Genomic DNA, 15835 nt, shown 5'->3' on the forward strand with positions numbered 1-15835 from the left:
CCCAGGTGGAGGCTACAGTGAGTCATGATTGCACCACTGTGCTCCAGTCTGGGTGACATAACAAGACTCTGTTTCAAAAAATAAAAATTAATAGGAGCAGCCGGGCGCGGTGGCTCACGCCTGTAATCCCAGCACTTTGGGAGGCTGAGGCGGGCGGATCACGAAGTCAGGAGATCGAGAACATCCTGGCTAACACAGTGAAAACCCACCTCTATTAAAAATACAAAAAATTAGCCGGGCATGGTGGCACAGGCCTGTAATCCCAGCTAATCCGGAGGCTGACGCTGGAGAATTGCTTGAACCCGTAAGGCAGAAGTTGCAGTGAGCCAAGATCATGCCACTGCACTCCAGCCTGGGCGAGAGAGCGAGACTCTGTCTCAAAAAAAAAAAAAAAGAAAGAAAAAAAAAAGAAAAGAAAAAAGAAAAAGAAAAAAAAAAGACTAGGAGCAAATAAACTAAACTCCTAGCATAGGTTAATTTGATCTGGAGAGATAATGAGTGATTGTTGTTTTCTTCTTCCTTGTCCTTTACTTTCCCTTCCTTTCCCAAATTCCTGTATTAATTTAATTACAATGTTTCAGAATTCTTCCTTTTCTGTAGTATCACTTTAGGGACCTGACTTTCTTGCGCCAGCCCTCACACCTGTCTGTCGGCAAGCGGCCCCTACCCGAGTGTGCACAGCACCTGGCCCTGTGTGATCCGGGGGGCCTCTTGGCTTGTGCCCACCCATGCCTGCAAGCGCTGTGTTCTCGCCAAGGCCTCAGATCTCAGGCTTTGATCCTCCAAATGCTTGAAGAACATCAACTCATTAGTTTCATCCCCATGACTACACAGTGGGGTCGTGGGGGCTTCCCCTTCCTCCAGCTCCTCAGGCAAGTGGATCTGGTGCCCTCTAGCAGGCAGCTGAGGACAAGTTGAGAAGGGGATGTTTGTAGAAAAGGTGTTGGGAGGTGGGAGTGGGGGCAGCAACAGAGGCACTTGCCAGAGGCCATTTCCTTCCCTGGCAGGTGTGGAATGGAGGACTTTATCAGGGTCTTTAAATTTTTAAAGACTTTTGCTGGTGATGTTTTGTCTTGCTGTCACTGTTTTATCAAAGAGGGCAGGCAAATGGGCTTTGGTGTCCTTAACTATTGTGTATGAGGGTGTGAAAGCCAGGACTGCTACAGGGACCTGCAAAACGAAGATTCCTGGGTGGGAGCAGAGGTGGGGTAGGGGGTATTGGGAAGCAGGAGAACTGTTAGTGCCTCACGCTGAATTGCTGCTGGATTCTGGTTGTTCTTTCTGGTTTTGATCCATAGGTTCTGGATCACACCCTGGAAAACTAGAACTCAGATAAGACTGGTGTTTTGTTTCTTTAAACTTTTTTTCCTTTTTGTTTACTTGGTCTTTTGTGTAGGAGAAATCCACTACCACCTCAACTTCTACTATAAGGTTGGCAGCCCTGAGGATCCTTTTTTTTTTTTGAGATGAAGTCTCGCTCTGTCGTCCAGGCTGGAGTGCAATGGCGCGATCTCATCTCACTGCAACCTCTGGCTCCCGGGTTCAAGTGATTCTCCTGCCTCAGCCTCCCGAGTAGCTGGGATTACAGGCGCCCACCACCACAACCGGCTAATTTTTATTTTTGGTAGAGACAGGCTTTCGCCATGTTGGTCAGGCTGGTCTCAAACTCCTGACATCAGGTGATCCACCTGCCTTGCCCTCCCAAAGTGCTGGGATTACAGGCGTGAGCCACCACACCTGGCCTTTTTTTTTTTTTTTTTTTTTTTGAGACAGGGTCTTGCTGGGTTGCCCAGGCTGCAGTGCAGTGGCACAATCACAGCCCACTGCAGCCTCAACCTGCCGGGCTCAAGCGATCCTCAGCCTCCTGAGTACCTGGGACTATAAGTGTGTGCCACCATGACTGGCTAATTTTTATTTATTAATTTATTTTTATTTTTTCATAGAGACAGGGGGCTCATTATGTTGCCCAAACTGGTGTTGAACTCCTGGCCTCAAGCCATCCTCCTGCCTCGGCCTCCCAAAGTGCTGGGATTCCAGGCATTAGGCACTCTGCCTGGCCTAGAACTCCTTTTTTAATGGAGCATGTTATGAATGTATTCCTGCTTCCACAGGAATGAGGAGTAGACAGTTCCACACTAGTCCACAAAAGACTAGTTTTTAACTCACAGTTAGCACACTTTTTTTAGTAGAAAACGAATAGGAAAAAAAGATACAGATATGCCGCAGAGAGAGAGAGGACAAAATTACTCATAATTTCATCACCTGGAAATGTGGTTTTGGTGTCTATTCTCCATTCATTCATTCAATAAGTATTTATTGAGCACCTATTATTTGCTATTTTGAATCCTGGGGATCTAACCATGAGCTTAAACACTCTCTGTCCTCATATGGTTCACAGGCTAGCGAGGAGATATAATTTAACCAAAGATTAAAATTAAATGTGGATAATTAGCCAAGTTGTCTACACATAAATGGACAATTTAAACAATGACAAGAGCTAGTATATTCAGTCCTACAAGAACATAAAATATTGGGCTCTGGTTGGGCACAATGGTTCGAATATCTGGAATCCCAGCACTTTGGGAGGCCAAGGCAGGAGGATCACTTGAGCCCAGGAGTTCGAGACCAGCCTGGGCAACATGGCAAAACCCCATTTCTACAAAAAGTACAAAAATTAACAGGGCATGGTGGTGTGTACCTGTGGTTTCAGCTACTTGGGAGGCTGAGGTAGGAGGACTGATTGAGCCCAGGGGGGCTGGAGGGTTGGTGGGAGTAGAGGTTGCAGTGAGCCTAGATGGTGCCACTTCCTTCCAGTCCGCAATGTGGGCGGGAGAGTAGTCAGGGGCCAGACCAGACAGCCCCTGAAGACTTTGTTAAGAGCTTTTATTTCAGAGAATGGGAAACCATTAAAGGGTTTTTATTCAGAGAAGGTGACATTAACAGGCTTTCTTTTGGAAAATACTACTTATTACATACTTTGTGCATTTATGTACTACTTTTTTCACAAGAGGCAATTATTCTTTACTTATCATTATTATTATTTTGAGACAGAGTTTCACTCTTGTCGCCCAGGTTGGAATGCAATGGTGCAATCTCGGCTCACTGCAACCTCTGCCTCCGAGTTCAAGCAATTCTCCTGTCTCAGCCTCCCGAGTAGCTGGGATTACAGGCACCTGCCTCCATGCCCAGCTAATTTTTGTATTTTTAGTAGAGACGGGGTTTTACCACGTTGGCCAGGCTGGTCTCGAACTCCTGACCTCAGGTGATCCGCTCGCCTCAGCCTCCCAGAGTGCTGAGATTACAGGCGTGAGTCACTGTGCCTAGATATTATTTTTATTTCTTTATTTATTTTTGAAATGGAGTCTCGCTCTATTGCCCAGGCTGGAGTGCAATGGCACAATCATTTGCGGCTCACTGCAACCTCTGCCTCCCGGGTTCAAGAGATTCTCTTGCTTCAGCCTCCTGAGTAGCTGGGATTACAGGCACACACCACCACGCCCAGTTAATTTTTGTATTTTTAATAGAGAGGAGGTTTCACCATGTTGGCCAGGCTGGCCTTGAGCTCTTGACCTCAGGTGATCTGCCCGCCTCAGCCTCCCAGAGTGCTGGGATTACTGGCATGAGCCACCGCGCCCAGCCGTTATTATTATTATTTTTTTGAGTTGGAGTTTCGCTTTTGTCGCCCAGGCTGGAGTACAATGGCAACATCTTGGCTCGCTGGAAACTCCGCCTTCCTGGTTCAAGCAATTCTCCTGCCTCAGCCTCCTGAGTAGCTGGGATCACACGCGTGCACCACCATGGCCAGCTAATTTTTGTGTTTTTAGTGGAGATGGGGTTTCACCATGTTGGCCAGGCTGGTCTCCAACTCCTGACCTCAAGTGATCCACCTGCCTTGGCCTCCCAAAGTGCTGATATTACAGGCATGAGCACCGCACCCAGCCTTTTTTTTTTTTTTTTTTTGAGACAGGGTCTTACTCCATCATCCAGGCTAGAGTGCAGTGGCATGATCAAGGCTCATTGCGGCCTTCACCTCCCAGATTCAAGCAATCCTCCCACCTCAGCTTCCTGAGTAGCTGGGATCACAAATGTGCACCACAACACAAAAATCCAATTCTTATGGAGCTGACATTTTGCGGAAGTGCGTTCAGATTCTGGGCGTTTTGGATTTTGATTCTAGTTTCTCAAATTGTCACATGACTTTGGGCCTCAGTTAAAAAATGTAGATTATTGGCCGGGCACGGTGGCTCACGCCTGTAATCCCAGCACTTTGGGAGGCCAAGGCGGGCAGATCACGAGGTCAAGAGATCGAGACCATCCTGGCTAACACGGTGAAACCCCGTCTCTACTAAAAATACAAAAAATTAGCCAGGTGTGGTGGCAGGTGCCTGTAATCCCAGCTACTCAGGAGGCTGAGGCAGGAGAATGGCGTGAACCCAGGAGGTGGAGCTTGCAGTGAGCAGAGATCCCGCCACTGCACTCCAGCCTGAGCGACAGAGCGAGACTCCGTCTCAAAAAAAAAAAAATAGATAGATAGATAGATAGATTGATTGATTCTTGGCCTGATTCTTGGCCTGACCACAGTCTTAATGAATTAATAAGGGGAAGGTAGTATGTGGAAGAGTTAACAAGCTCTCTAAAGTTACTCAGAACAGCTGGAAAATAAGATATTAAGTGAATTAAACTGCCTCCCTTCTCTTTTTCCCAAACACTGATCAGCCACTCAGCAATCCTGCATATACATCTGTTGATATACTAAATTTTCCAAAATATTTATCATAAGAAAGTGGGTTCAGATGGCTTGAAGGAGAAGCAAGTCCAAACATCAGAAGCAGACATTTGACCTTGAACGAGAAAGTGGTGGGGGAAGCAGAAAGTGCTGTCCTTGTCCCTGTTTTTTGTCTGCCACTGAGTTTGCTGTGCACCCATGGGCAGGTCACATTACTGATCTAAATCTTGGTGTGCTCATCACCAAAACGAAGTTACGCTTTCTCAGATAGTACCAGTTCATGGAAAGGTGTTGGGTTAACTGCATCAAAATCACCTGGAGAGCTTATTACATCTCCAGATTGCTGGGCCCAATAGATTGGAAGAGTCTGATTCAGGGGGGATAGGATGGCATCCATCACTTCCTCTATTTTTATTTTATTTTATTTTTATTTTTATTTTTTTCTGAGACAGTCTTGCTCTGTCGCCCAGGCTGGAGTGCAGTGACACTGTCTCGGCTCATGGCAACCTCCGTCTCCTGGGTTTGGGCGATTCTCCTGCCTCAACCTCCCAAGTATCTAGGACTACAGGCTCATGCCACCATACCTGGCTAATTTTTGGGTTTCTCCATGTTGGCCAGGCTGGTCTCGAACTCCTGACTTCAAGTAGTCTGCCAGCCTCGGCCTCCTGAAGAGCTGGTATTACAGGTGTGAGCCACTGCACCTGGCCTTCCTGGGCAACTTTTGATATGGATCCAGATATGGGATCTTGCTGGGCTAGATCAAACTCTCTGTGCCTCAGCTTTCTCATCTGTAATGTGTAATCATTCCCCTGATGGTAGAATTAAATAAGCTAACTTCCATCATGCGCTTAGAACAGTGTCTGGCATGTAGTAAGTACTGTGTAAGTTTTAACTATTCTATCAGTCAGGGTCCAATCAGGAAGACAAAAACCACTGTGAGTATTTAAACCAGAGGAGCCTGGGTAACCTAGGGAGACCCCATCTCTACAACAAATAAAAATTAGCCAGGCATGGTGGCGTGCACTTGTAGTCCTAGCTACTTGGGAGACTGAGGTGGGAGGATTGCTTGAGGCCAAGAGGTTGAGGCTGCAGTGAGCTGTGATGACAGCACTGCACTCCAGCCTGGACAACAGAGTGACACCCTATCTCAGAAAAAAAAAAAAAAAAGAGGTAATGGAGAGGATGAGAAGACAAACGGCAATGGTGATGCAACACAGAGATTAGACAGCATGAAGTCTGCTACCCCTTAGCAAAAGGAAGAAAGGGAAAGGTGACCAGGCGCAGTGATTCACGCCTGTAATCCCAGCACTTTGGGAGGCTGAGGCAGGTGGATCACGAGGTCAGGAGCTCGAGACCAGCCTGGCCAATATGGTAAAACCCTAAAAATACAAAAATTAGTTGGGTGTGGTGGCACGCGCCTGTAGTCCCAGCTCCTCAGGAGGCTGATGCAGGAGAATCGCTTGAACCCGGAGGCGGAGGTTGCAGTGAGCCGAGATTGCGCCACTGCACTCCAGCCTGGGTGACAGAGCGAGACGGTGTCTTAAAAAAAAAAAAGAAAAAAAAAAAAAGGCCGGGTGCGGTGGCTCACGCCTGTAATCCCAGCACTTTGGGAGGCCGAGGCGGGTGGATCACGAGGTCAGGAGATCGAGACCATCCTGGCTGACACGGTGAAACCTTGTCTCTACTAAAAATACAAAAAATTAGCCGGGCGTGGTGGTGGGCGCCTGTAGTCCCAGCTACTCAGGAGGCTGAGGCAGGAGAATGGTGTGAACCCGGGAGGCGGAGCTTGCAGTGAGCCGAGATCGCGCTACTGCACTCCATCCAGCCTGGGCAACAGAGTGAGACTCCGTCTCAAAAAAAAAAAACGAAGAAAGGGAAAGGTGGTATCACTGGAGCCTAGAGTCTGGGGTCACCTGGGAGACCCACAGCCAAGCTGGATCTGCAGACAAGACACAGCCACTTCTTAGGCACTGTTGAGCAAGCTCTCTGGCTCTTTTGTTTGTCCTGCCTCCTGCCCTCCCAGTAGTGCCTCCATCAGCTGAATCCAGAAGGATGTCATCTTTCAAGGGAGCCTGGGAAGCAGTCTGCAGGGGTCACCCCTGCCTTTTAGGGGAAGGATGAAGAATGGCTCTGAGAGCAGATTCGTATATTTTGTTATTATTATTATTATCATTATTATTTTCTTTAAGGTCCTTTTTGGTCCTAAAGTTCTCAGAGTTTCTAGACCTTAACCAACCACTGCAGCGGGACCCGGGGCGTCATGAGTGCTTATTGACTAATCGACTCCTTGCCCTCAGTGTACACACGTACACAAACGCTTGGCTTCTGTTCTCTGGAAACTGACAGCTCAGGCCTTGGCAAAAATTCCCCAGTGCTGAAGGCAGCACAGCCCCACCCAAGATTCAGGGAAAGGGAAGGTATGCAGCCCAGGTTTCTCGACCTGGGCAGGCTGCCTCAGCATCTTTAAGGATTCAGAAGTGATAAATAGGAAGAGCTGGCCGGTGATGTCACAAGGCAAATAGACGGGTCCTGAGGAGGTCAGGAACAGACGCAAAAAGGTAAGATTGTGGAATCCCTCTCGCAGAGCCCTGGGGTGTGAGGTGCCAGGAATTAGAGCCTCACCCGGTTTTAAGGCCACTTCCTGGAAGACTGGAAAACACCCTCTTGTCTTTGGGACACATCCCTTTAAGTATGCTCCGTGGGAGTGAAGCTCTGGGAAGTTTACTACCAAAAATGGGCAGAAAAGCTCTTTCTGAATGTTTCTTGGAAGACCCAGAATTTAACCTTGACCAAAGGCAAATGTGTTTATTTTGAAACGTTCTTAGAGAAAGGATTGAATATTGTGGAATTCTTCCAAATACACAAAAGACCTGTTCCCCCAAATCATTCTTCCAGCAAATATTTATGGGTAGCAGCTTGGCTACTAAGTCAGGCAATGAGTTTGGGAGCGAGAACTAGATTAGCCTGTTGCTTTGCCTCTGCCCTGGCTATGTGGCCTTGGGCAAGGGACTTAACTTCAGTTACTTTGTCTGTAAAATAGGAATAATAAGAATTACCTTGTAAATTTATGAGGATTAAAATGAGCTTGTGTATGAGAGTATTTAGCACAGAGTCTGGTATCCAGTGAGTAATCAGGAAATGGTAATAGTTCATTTTATTATGACTTGCATGGCTTGTATGACACTTTGCAAAACACTTTCCCTTATATTAGCTGATTGGATCTCCTCTCAGCTCTGTGAGGTGGGTCAGGGAACCAACATTGATCTTGACTCTACTGTGGATCTAGCACCCTGCCACATGCTTAACAGTGATCAACTTGTTGGTTTCAGTTATTCAATACATATTTGAGTATCTATTTTATGCCAGGCTATTCTATGCACTGGAGATACAGCAATAAACAAAGGAGACAAAAGCCCCTGCTTCTTGCAGAGGATACACTCAATGCAGGGAGACAGACAATGAGTACAATTTAACAAACTCTTATGTAAACTGTCTCCTAAAGTGCTTTACAAATATTAACTCACGACCTATGAGGAAGTTGTTATTATGCTTATCCCATTTTACAGATTAGAACACTGAGTTCCAAGGGGATTGAAAGTCACAAGGTCTCACAGCTAAGGAGAGCTGGATTCAGGATTCAAAGCCAGGCAGTGTGACTCCAGAGTCCATGCTCTTAATCTTTTTTTCTTTTCTTTTCTTTTTTTGAGGCAGAGTCTCCCTCTGTCGCCCAGGCTGGAGTGCAGTGGTGCAATCTCGGCTCACTGCAATCTCCGGGTTCAAGTGATTCTCCCACCTCAGCCACCCGAGTAAATGGGACTACAGGCATACACTACCATGCCTGGCTAATTTTTTGTATTTTTAGTAGAGACAGGGTTTCACTATGTTTCCCAGGCTGGTCTCAAACTCCTGAGCTCAAGCGATCTGCCCGCCTCAGCCTCCCAAAGTGCTGGGATTACAGACATGAGCCACTGTGCCCAGTCCATGCTCTTAATCTCTACTATAGGTCATCTCTCAAAAAAAAATCATATATATACTAATAAATTAAAGTATGATAAGTGCTATGAACACATATAGGCTGGATGTGGGGCTCACACCTGTAATCCCACTGCTTAGGGAGGCCGAGGCAAGAGGATCACTTGATCCCAGGAGTTGGAGACCAGCCTGGGCAACAGTGAGACCCCGGCTCTACAAAGATAACTTTTACAAAGCTTAAAAAAAAAAAAAAAAAGCAGAGTAAAGGGAAAAGAGAGTGATGGGAGAGTGCTGTCTCTGCAGGGGGCTTGGGGAGGCCTCTCTGATGAGCCACATCTGAGCAGAGACCTGAAGGAGGTGAGGGAGAGGGGCAGGTGGATGTCTGGGAAGAGTGATCCAAGCAGAGGGAACGGCAAGTGCAAAGGCCTGTGGCGGGCCCACCCCTGATGTTGGGAAAGCTCAGGGATCTAGTGGGAGCCGAAGTGGAAGATGGCTTGGCCTGAGCCTCTGGAAGGAAAGAGTGCAGGAGGCGCAGGTGTGTCGGGGAAGGCCAAGAGTTCAGTTTGGGATAATCTCACCATCACCCATCAAGTGGAAAGCTCCGAGGGGCCTAGAGGGGTCAAGGAACTCACACCAGGTCACTCAGGCAGTCATTTTCAGAGGCACGATTCACAACTCAGGTCTGTGGACCCTAACTTCAGGCCATGGGCATGTCTTAGTTTGGGTGCTGTGGGGAAGTCTGGAGAGGTAAGAGTCCGATAGCCCTGACCTCTGACCCTGTGTTGGTCCATTTGCATTGCTGTAAAGGAATACCAGAGACTGGGTAATTTATAAAGAAAAGAGGTTTATTTTGGCTCATGGTTCTGCAAGCTGTACAGAAAGCATGGTGCTGGCATTCGCTTCTGCTGAGGGCCTCCAGAAGCTTCCAATCATGGTGGAAGGCAAAGTGGGGACGTGTCACATGGAGAGAGAGGGAGTAACAGAGAGGTGGGGGAGGCACCAGGCTCTTTAAACAGCACACAGCGCCAAGGGAGGGGAGTTCAAAAACTGGAAAAGTGATCCCAGGGAGTCCAAGCAGGGTCCTGACAGTGTCCACTATACTTCCCTTCCCTATTTCAGAAATGGCGTTGTCTGGCTGGGTGTGGTGGCTCATACCTGTAATCCCAGCACTTTGGGAGGTGGAGGAGGGAGGATCACTTGAGTGATCCTCCTGGCTGGAATTCAAGACTAGCCTGGGCAACATAGCAAGACCTCATCTCTACTAAAAATAAAAATAAAAAACTAGCTGGGCATAGTGGTATGCACCTATAGTCCCAGCTATTTGGGAGGCTGAAACGAGGATTTCTTGAGCCTGGGAGATCAAGGCTGCAGTGATCTGTGATTGTGCCACTGCACTCCAGCCTGGGCAACAGAATAAGACTCTGTCTCAAAAAAGGAAATGGTATTGTCATCCTGCTGATTGCTCGGGCCAGGCCAAAAACCCTGGAGTCATTCTTGACCTGCTCTGCCTCTCATACTCCACATCCAATCTTTTGGCCAATTTTGTTGACAATACTTCAAAATATACCCAGAATCTGATCACGGGTTTTTTAATTTTTTTAGTAAATTAAAAAAAAGTGGTAAAATACACATAACATAAAATTTACCATCTTAACCATTTTTTAGTGTATTCTTCAGTGGTATTAACTGCGTTCCTATCGTGCAACCATTGCCACCATCCATTGAACTCTTTTCATCCTGCAAAACCGAAACTGTGTACCTGTTAAACATTTTGTTTATCCATTCATCTATCAGTGGGTGCTTGGATTGGTCCTACCTTTTGACTATTATGAATAATGCTGCTATGAACATGGGTGTACAAACATCTCTTCAAGTCCTGCTTTTTTTTTTTTTTTTTGAGATGAAGTTTCACTCTGTCACCCAGGCTGGAGTGCAATGGCGCAATCTCGGCTCACTGCAACCTCTGCCTCCTGGGTTCGAGCAATTCTTCCACCTCAGCCTCCCAAGTAGCTGGAATAACAGACGTGCACCATTACGCCCAACTAATTTTTGTATTTTTAGTAGAGACGGCGTTTTGCCATGTTGCCCAGGCTGGTCTCAAACTCCTGACCTCAAGCGATCCACCTGCCTCGGCCTCCCAAAGTGCTAGGATTACAGACGTTGAGCCACCGTGCCTGGCCCCTGCTTTCACTTTTTTTGAGTATATACCCAGACATGGAATTGCTGGATCATATGGTAATTCTATTTTTTTTTTCTTAAGGAACTACCATACTGTTTTCCATAGCGACTGCACCATTTTACATTCCCACCAACAGCACACAAGGATCCTAATTTCTCCACATCCTCACCAATGCTTGTTACTTTCTGGGTTTTAAAAAATCTTCTGCCAGGCATGGTGGTTCATGTCTGTAATCCCAACACTTTGGGAGACTGAGGCAGGAAGATCGCTTGAGCCCAGGAGTTAGAGACCAGCCTGGGCCATAGGGAGATGCTGTCTCTACAAAAAAAAAAAAAAAAAAAAAAATTAGAAAATTAAAAAATTAGGCCAGGTGCAGTGGCTTATGCCTGTAATCCCAGCACTTTGGGAGGTCGAGGTGGGCAGATCACCTGAGGTCAGGAGTTCAAGACCAGCCTGGCCAACATGGCAAAACCCCATCTCCATTAAAAATACAAAAATTAGCTGGGCATGGTGGCACCCGCCTGTGGCCCCAGCTACTCAGGAGGCTGAGGCAGGAGAATCGCTTGAACCTGGGAGGCGGAGGTTGCAGTGATCCCAGATCGCACCACTGCGCCCTAGCCTGGGTGACACAGCGAGACTCCATCTCAAAAAAAAAAAAAAAAAAAATTAGTCAGGCGTGATGGCACACACCTTTATTTCCAACTACTTGGGAGGGTGAGGTGGGAGGATCGCACTTGAGCCTGACAGGTTGAGGCTGCAGTGAGCTGTGATCATGCCACTGCACTGCACCCCTGCTGGGGTGACAGCAAGACCCTGTCTCAAAAAAAAAAAAAAAAAAAAGTCTGACTGTTTCAGACCCACTCCATAATGACCAACCTGAACCAAGCCATTTCATCTTTTGCCTGGATAACTGCAATGGAGCCCCCACCAGCCTCCCTGCTTCCCTTGTCCCTTATAATTTTCTCAACATCATTCCTCTGCTCAAAACCAACAGTGGCTGCCTCCCCTGGTTCCCCAAGTAGGGGCCAAAGTTCTTACAATGGCCTACATGCTCTACAAGGTGTGATCCTGGCCCTCCCATACTCTGACTCACTTCCTACTTGCTCTCTCTACTCCAGCCACACTGGCTTTCTTGCTGTTCCAAGTAATCTACTGCCTCGGGGCCTCTGCCCTGTTTTCTCTGCCTGGAATGCTCTTTCCAAAGCATGGTTCCTTCACTTCCTTCAAGTCTTTGTTCTAATGCCACTTTATGAGTAAGGCCTTTGGGCTTTCTTGTTTGCTCTCCGAGTTCCCATCATTTTCTGCCCTTCTGTGCCCTGTCCTGAGCCTGGGGAGAATGACCCCTCTAGAAAGCAACCTGGGCTTTCTTGCCTCAGGCTTCTGAGTGGGTTTGGTGAACGGGAGGTGCCACCAGGAGATGAAAGGCAAGAGGGGAGAGATGCTGGGGTATTTTTTTCCCTGCACTTTCTCTGCTCTGCTCTGGGCAGTGGCTGTGCCTTCCTCGATCACAGCTGCATTTGGGAATGGATCCCACACTTCCCTGTCCCCTTATCCACGGACTTCCAATAACATGATTTCCTCTCTGACCTTCGGTTCTCAAAGTAGTCATGCCTTCCAGCTCTTGTTTGTCTCTCTGGTGCCTCAACACCCCTGTTGTCTGGGCTCCCTGAACCCTGCCCATTTCTCTCGTCCCTTCCTTAAGACTTGAACCTCCCGGCTGGGCGCAGTCTCTAACGCCTGTAATCCCAGCACTTTGGGAGGTCGAGGCGGGCGGATTGCCTGAGGTCAGGAGTTTGAGATCAGCCCGGCCAACATGGTGAAACCCCGCCTCTACTAAAAATACAAAAATTAGCTGGGGATGGTGGCAGGCGCCTGTAGTCCCAGCTACTCGGGAGGCTGAGGCAAGAGAATCGCTTGAACCCGTGAGGCGGAGGTTGCAGCGAGCCGAGATCTCGCCATTGCACTCCGCCTGGGCAACAAGAGCAAGACCTCGTCTCAAAAAAAAAAAAAGAAAAGACTTGAACCTCCTGAGTTCGATTCTGTTTCCTGGTAGACCCTGACTGGCACACCTTGTGAATCACTTTATTTCCCATTTCCAAATCCAATCCCAATCCACCCCCTCCCCCCTTTTTTGAGCTAGGGTCTCACTTTGTGCTGTTGGGAATGTAAAATGATGCAGTCGCAGCCAGGCGAGGTGGCTCACGCCTGTAATCCCAGCACTTTGGGAGGCTGAGGCAGGCGGATCACTTGAGGTCAGGAGTTCTAGACCAGCCTGGCCAACATGGTGAAACCCGGTCTTTACTAAAAATACAAAAATTAGCCGGGCATGGTGGTGCGCACCTGTAGTCCCAGCTACTGAGAGGCTGAGGCAGGAGAATCGCCTGAACCCAGGAGGCAGAGGCTGCAGTGAGCCGAGATCGCGCCACTGCACTCCAGCCTGGGCATGGCAGCGAGATGTCTCAAAAAAAAAAAAAAAAGTGCAGTTGCTATGGAAAACAGTATGGTGTTTCCTCAAAAAATAAAGCAGGCTGGAGTGCAGTGGTGTGATCATAGTTCACTGCAGCCTCAACCTCCTGGGCTCAAGCTATCCTCCCGCCTTAGCCTTCTGAGTAGCTGGGACTACAGGCCTGTGCCAGCAAGCCTGGCTAATTTTTTTTTTGTATTTTTTGTAGAGACAGGGGTCTCGCTGTGTTGCCCAGGCTGGTGTCAAACTCCTGGGCTCATCCACCCACTTCAGCCTCCTAAATGGGATTACAGGCGTGAACCACTGCCCACTGCGCCGGGCCCCCCTGTCCTTGTTCTTGTACACAGTACATGTTACCATCTAACATATTATATTTCCACGTATTTTTTCACTTTCCTCTACCCTCCACACTCTGGATGGCAAGTCCGAAGGCGCAGGGATGTTTGTTCACTGTTGTATCTTAAGTGGTTGGCACATCGCCGGCTGTCAGCAAATGTTTTTGAAATGAATGAATGAGTGAATGACCGACAAGGGGAGCTAAGGGGAAGGCAGCGGTGCGGTCCGCGTCGCAGGCAGAAGAGCCGACTCTCCAATCTCCGCTCCTCTCTCCGCCCCCGTCCGGAATGCTGAGTGCCCGAGAAGGAGGCGGAAATGAGCGCGCTCAACAGCCCTCCAGCCGGGTGTTTACTTAATTAGGGCCTGCATCCCGAGGCTCGTTTGTGTTTAACCGTCCGCCTAACGGCTTCGTCTGGCTCCGGGCGGGCGCGGGGGAACCTGCGAGGCGAGCGTAGGCCTGGCCACCCTGTCCCGCCGGGGGCCCACTCCATTGCGCCGCGCGGGTGCGCGTAGACCTGACCTCCCCTCGGGCATAAAAAGCGCCCTGCGGGAGATCCAGGCCGGGAGGGCGCGGAGCTCAGCGAGCAGCCCCAGGCTTTCCCAACCGCGTGGTCCACCCCCAGCCTCAGTCCCAGCCCCAGCTGCTGGGCTCACCCGCCGGCTAAGGGAATGCTCCCGAGATACCAGATGCCAGTTGCTCGTTGTACCCTCAGCCATGAAATTGGAGGATTACAACGCTTCTCATTCTCTTAATTCAGGGGATGTGGGGGTGCTAGAAAGAGAGACGGCTCGCCAGACATCTGAGAGCAATAATACCAGGCAGCATTTGGGCACTTGCTGTGTGCCGGATATGATGTTTAGCGTTTTGAACCTTCTAATTTATTTAATACTCATCTATGAGAGGGTAAAATACTAAGATCATAACAGCCCCATTTGACAGATGCAGAACTGAGGCCCAAGGGGTTTATTTTACTTCCCCGAGGCTTCAGCGCTACTAAGGGGTGGGACCTGGATTTGAACCCAGGTGGGGCCGGCCTTAAGGGCCCATGCTAGGCCTGAGAGAGCAAGACCCCCACCCTCGCAACGCAAGCAATCCATGGCTTAGCCACAGGCCTGGCGGGGAGGAGGACGGATAGATTACCAGGTTAGCCCTGGAAGGTCAAAGAATCTGTCATTTAAAACTCCAGGCTGGGCCCCGTTTCTCACGCCTGTAATCCCAGCACTTTAGGAGGCCAAGGGAAGCGGATCACTTGAGGTCGGGAGTTCGAGACCAGCCTGGCCAATATAGCGAAATCCCGTCTCTACTAAAAATACAAAAATTAGCCTGGTGTGGTAGTGGGCGCCTGTAGTCCCAGCTACTCGGGAGGCTGAGGCAGGAGAGTCGCTTGAACCTGGGAGGCGGAGGTTGCAGTGAGCAGAGATGACGCCACCGTACTGGACGACAGTGAGACCCCATCTCAAAAAAACAAACAAAACAAAAAAACCTCTCCAGTCTCCAGTCCGTTCCTCAAACCCCTAAATCTGAGCTGGGGACGGGGAGGGAGAAGGACCAGGAGGTGGCATCCAGGGCTTCTCAAGGCAGCAGCAGAAGGTGAAGGAGGAGTGAGGGGACAGGCGAGAGAGACTGACCGTGAAATCTCAGCTCCGTGGGGAAGGGCTTGTGGGGTAGTGATTGAGACTCAGGACCGTTTTTATGGCCAGAGCCCACTTGTGTGCAGCAAGAGGAAAGCACTTCGTGTCTAACGTAGTGGAATGAGAGTAACGTAGAAGAACGAATCCCAGGTCTGGCGTTTATCTCCTAGGAAGGGTGTGGGAGAGCTGTTTTCCAAGGGAGACTCTCTGGAGGCTGCTTTGCGCAGCAAGCAGTTTTTTACCCAGATTATATACAGTATTTCAGACCAATTTCAAAACCTCTGCGTTTTAAAAATTGTCTTTATTTACATTTTACAGAAAGTTGAGAAAGTGTTATTTATATGGGGGGTAGGGGTGCTGGAGATTATGAGACTAATAACAACCCTCTTAGCTCGCACCCTTTGGCACCACTACAGCTTCCAAACTCTGGGACTTTCTCGACTAGCTTCCCTTTGTTTAGCTGTGAAATGGAAGAAGCGGTCCGGGTGTGGCGGCTCACGCCTGTAACCTGAGCACTCTGGGAGGC

At 48.7% G+C, this 15835-nt stretch overlaps 2 non-coding genes across 2 annotated transcripts; both read right to left on the reverse strand.

Annotated features, from left to right (window-relative positions):
* Nucleotides 1-1388: 1388 nt before the first annotated feature.
* LOC112205973 (small nucleolar RNA U109) lies at nt 1389-1520 on the reverse strand. The gene has a single exon (XR_002940104.1). It is a non-coding gene; the product is annotated as a small nucleolar RNA U109 (small nucleolar RNA).
* A 500-nt stretch (nt 1521-2020) lies between these two features.
* On the reverse strand, nt 2021-2138 carry LOC112205974 (small nucleolar RNA U109). Its single transcript, XR_002940105.1, has one exon. It is a non-coding gene; the product is annotated as a small nucleolar RNA U109 (small nucleolar RNA).
* Between the last annotated feature and the right edge of the window lie 13697 nt (nt 2139-15835).

This window comes from Pan troglodytes, chromosome 18 (assembly GCF_028858775.2).
Source record: "Pan troglodytes isolate AG18354 chromosome 18, NHGRI_mPanTro3-v2.0_pri, whole genome shotgun sequence".
Taxonomy (NCBI): Eukaryota; Metazoa; Chordata; class Mammalia; order Primates; family Hominidae; genus Pan; species Pan troglodytes.